This window comes from Engraulis encrasicolus, chromosome 20, assembly GCF_034702125.1.
Source record: "Engraulis encrasicolus isolate BLACKSEA-1 chromosome 20, IST_EnEncr_1.0, whole genome shotgun sequence".
Lineage (NCBI taxonomy): Eukaryota > Metazoa > Chordata > Actinopteri > Clupeiformes > Engraulidae > Engraulis > Engraulis encrasicolus.
In genome coordinates this window covers 24,239,807-24,244,806 of record NC_085876.1, presented here as the reverse complement: position 1 = coordinate 24,244,806, position 5,000 = coordinate 24,239,807, and positions in this window count along the sequence as shown.

The following is a 5,000-nucleotide window of genomic DNA, read 5'->3' as shown; positions in this document are numbered from 1 at the left end:
TATGTGTTACAGGTCTGCAAACACAAATGGAAATTTGTTACAGGTCTCCAAACACAACTGGAAATTTGTGTTTGACTCAACCGCAAAACGTGAATCCTTTGAGAAACAACAAACAACACCAAAACATAAGCCCTTGGTCAACAATAGGTCCCAGGTTTCCCTGTAGACACTGGATGGCTCCACCATTCAATATTTGTCCTGACACCCCCACCCCTCCAGATATTTACTTATATTTCTGCACACACACACACACACCCTCAATGCCCACCACTTTGTGCCAGCATGTCAAAATCAACATTTGTCCCACATTTTGTTTCTTAAGTGTCTGAGTACAATATGCTCCTACCCTGCTGGCCACAGTCAGATCTTGGGCTCCTTCTTGATGGCGCATGCTGTAGCAGTCTGCGCCGAGCGGGCATGCACACACTGAGATGGCATTGCATTCTGGTTAGAAATTGTGTCCACAACCTTGTTGATGGACGGTGTCTTCTGCTCTGCAGTCATGTGTAACTGAGGTGTTCCTTCACAGTCCGCCACTCGGAGCTCGAACTCACCACCTACCAGTCAATGCTCCAATTTGGGGATGGGAAGCACAGCATGGTACTGCTGAGCTAAAGGACCAGTCCGATCGCTTAGCGCTACCCAGAGGCACATCTTGTCACCAGGCTAGGCAGGCAGCCGCTTGGGGTCCCCAAGCCCATAGATGGTGAATAACAGCTAAGACTTTAAGACTGTAGTGGTGATTTTTTTGCAAATGTTCCTTTTTCAAGTTTTCGCTTGGGGCCCCCCAAAGTAGAATCACTTCGGGAAGGGAGTTTACTAACGTTCCACACCACACTCAAGTTGGCCTCCGTTACACTCACCCCCCTAAACCTCACTCCCAACCGGGTCACGGCACCTAACTGAGGTGTTTCTTCACAGTCCGCCACTTGGGGCTCGAACTCGCCAACTATCAGTCAACGCTCCAGTTCAAGCATGGGAGACACAGCACGATACCGATACTGTCTGAGGCTTCGGGAGGGAGGTTTACTAATGTTCCACGCCACACTCTGCTAGTTGGCCTCCGTTACACATGCCACATGGTGTCAAGTCATTGCAGGCTTTTCTGCTGTGCTACCATGCAACAACTCTCACCTCGCTGCACTGACATGCAGAGGTGTCAATTCCAGGTCCAGAAAGTACAAACTCTGCCACACTTTCATCCCAACACAGTTGACTCTTAATAAGTAGCTGGTCTACCTATGGTCTTGAGTGCTCAACAATCAGCTGATCCAAAGCTGGTTGGATCAAATTTGTGGGTTTCGTTTTTACTTTCTTAACCAGGGATTGACACCTCTGCTGACATGTGACCTCCTCCACATTGTCAGTAATCTTCCCTGATTGGCACTCATTCTGTAGCTGACATGAATTGCGCGTGCAGTCCACGTGTTGGCAAGACAATTCACCAGCTACTTCAAGCAGGAAGCAGCATTTTTTGCATTTTTAAAGAACAAGCAAATCTCGAGGTCGATGTGTTTGCTGCCCCAGTTGAGACGGAGGATGTTTCCTATACGCTCATGTCATGTCTAGCACTGCATGTGCTGTCTGTCTGTTTCTCTATGTCTATGTCTATGTCTATGTCTATGTCTATGTCTCTCTCTCTCTCTCTCTCTCTCTCTCTCTCTCTCTCTCTCTCTCTCTCTCTCTCTCTCTCTCTTTCTCTTTCTCTCTGTCTTTCTCTGTGTCTCTACATTCACATAAAATACAGGTCTGCCACTGCACAGCAAATAACCCTGTGCTTCCAGTAAGTACCAGTTACCATGGTATATAATGCACAAACCATGGCAGTATCAGAGGACCGTGGTTCTTGGTGCAACTACTATGGTTCTGGCATACAGTAACAAAAAAAGAATTGAAATGAGGTGAATTTTGATAAGGAGCAGATAAGGGGAGACTCTTTGGTTGAAACATTTGAAATGGTTCTTCAGTGGATAGAAACGTATTCCTTGCACAATAATAGATAGGCCTAATGCACAAACCACGGTAGTATCGGAGGACCATGGTTCCTGTTATAACAACCATGAGCTAATACCTTGCATATAGATGAAAAAAAAAACATAGTGAATTTCCATGAAGGGCAGATGTGAGGCCCACCTGAGTTGTAAAATGCTGTGCACTGCAACACTATACTCTACTCTGGCTGGCTGGCTGAGTGCAATCATCCCAGCCCACCTGCCTCTGCCCCTCCCTCTCCCGCCCCCAGGGCCCACTCTGTGCTGCGTTGCTAGGCAACAGAGCTTGGCTGAGAGGGAGGCAGCATGCGGTTGTTGAACTGGAGTAGGGCTAGCCACAGAGAACAGACAGAAGTGAAGTCAGATATAAAACATGGAGAGCTGGCTGTGCACAAGCATTTTGGACAAAGATTAAAGGCATGTCGGTTAATAGGGAACACCCACTGACTAACCCACTGGTTAAAAAAAAACAGTCAATCAACCGCAATTTTAATTAATTTAATCTATTATGGCAAATATGACTAAAACTGGCAGTGGCTGGCAGTGTGTGGGGGGGCAAACTGAAATTTAAGTTGTCAGGTTTTGATTGGTGCAAAAGACAGTCTTGAGCTCTAACTTGTTTATGCGTGTAGTCTACACCATCCACAATAGTAATATATTCATACCTATTAGCTATTAATAGCCTAGTTTATTGTCTATATGTAGGCCTACCTTGTAAACGTACACTTAAATATTGTTTTGACTTGGATATCAGTGATGAGTAATAGTCAAGCAAGTGGAAATATTTTCTGATGTGGGCCAAATGCCCATGTACTAGCTATTAGAATGACGACACTGCTCTCTAGTGGTAGTACACTTTATTACAGCTTAATTCAGTATACGGTATTCATGTTTGGATTCTTTGATTCATGGAATCAAATGAGTCTATTTCTTAGCTGTTATGTCAAGCCCTTAAAGATGCAAAGTTACTTAGGCCTACTTACCAGTCAACTACATTGAATAGAAGTATACGTGTCCCTTGGGATCATTCAACCACGTGGTTATCTTTTGAAAACAAAACAAAACCAAAAAACAAATACACACACGCACACAGGCACGCGTGTGCACACACGCACCTTCACACGCACACCCACACACACACTGTGGGAAAAATATTTCGATTCATGTCCTAGCCCTGCCAAAGACAAGATGATGACACATAGAAAATTAAAGCTATTTATTTATTTATTTATCTGTTTGTTTGTTTGTTTGTAATACCACTTGAATAATCACATCTCATTTCAAGAGGATTGTCTTATTCACACACAAGTGAAGGGCAATGCAGTGAAGTTCTCTTTATTTTCATTTTGGGGATGGTCACGTGCCCATGGAGGTCATGGCCCTGGTGTGTCCGCTCCTGCTGAACCTGCTCTGCCCATGAAGGAATGCCAATCTTATAACAGACATAAATGTGTCATGTTTTGTGGGCTGTGCTGTGATGTACAGAGTATACTGCAGTCCCCCCGTCAACTTTTTTGTGCCTTGTGATATACTGCACAATCTTTCTTCTTTCATAACTTCTTTCACATAATCTAATTGCTATGTTTTTTGTTCTTAAATGTCAAGATGCACGTTGCATTTTCTTACTCTTGCCTTGCCTTTAGGCGTGTTCTTTTGTGACCATTAACAAAGTTTCTGTGAAATGCCATCATAGCACACAGCCAGATGTGTGAGTTCACACATTATTGTAGCCTAGTTTCCCGTCCTACCACAGGAGGGCAGAATCGAGCTTCTGTGTAGCTCCCCCTCAAATAGGCATCTGTTGCAACAATGAGACAGAGGGAGCCGAAGTAGGCACAGCATCTTGTGTTGATATATGAATGTTTTAAAAGTTGGCTATTTCCACTGTTTTGAGTCTTCTGAACATTTCTTACAACTTATAATTACGGTATAGCAATATGACTTTGACAGTCATTATCACCATAGCTAGGTTACATGCCCCCCAAAGCGAGATTGACATTGATACAGTGGACATATATGCTTCCTTACTCCTCAGGGAAAAAACTTGTTAGCAAGAAGTTGGAATTGTCAATCATCCCAACGGCATATTTCTCTCTCTCTCTCTCTCTCTCTCTCTCTCTCTCTCTCTCTCTCTCTCTCTCTCTCTCTCTCTCTCTCTCTCTCTTTCACACACACACACACACACACGCGCGCGCGCGCGCGCGCACACACACACACACACACACACACACACACACACACACACACACACACACACACACACACACACACACACACACACACACACACACACACACACACACACACACACACACACACAGGCTGTTAGGCCATGTTAACCACATGTCACACAAACTTTACATGAAGTTGTTGCTAAGTGGATATTCTCTATATAGTGGATATATCGCTAAACCTAAATCTAACTCTTGGTCTGTCTTATATGCACACATAATGTAAACATTGTGTGAAGTATAGCCTATAGTTATGTTGCTGCTTACGTAAAAAAACACACAACAAAAAAATATTGCTCAAGTCAGATTAAGTCTGAATGAAATACTGTAAGTCGCATAGACCACACAAGTAGGCCCTATTGTTGAATTCTGGAGCACATACGTAGCCTATATTTGTATTCTTGATAATTTCTTTAAGTTGGCACGAAAACAGCTGAAGGTGAGTTAGACTTGGCTTCTTAAAGCAATTCCGCCACTTTGCTGTATGGCAGCTGTGATTTACTGTGAAAATGGAGCGTGCAAGCTGCAAGTATATACTTCCGTTAGTCATTGTGAGAGAGGATGATGAACATGACAGAACAAAACGAAGTGATGTAATGGGAGTCCTGCTTTCAGTTGACTCACTCCCCATGGAACTGACAAACATGACCATAAAACATTCCCAGTCCCTTTTTGTTTTTACATCCTAACAGTTACTGGAGTCGAGCACACTGAAATAGGCAATAGGCTATTAAAAACAACTTTTTACTCTTCAGCCTTGGAGTCACTCTGTGTGTTT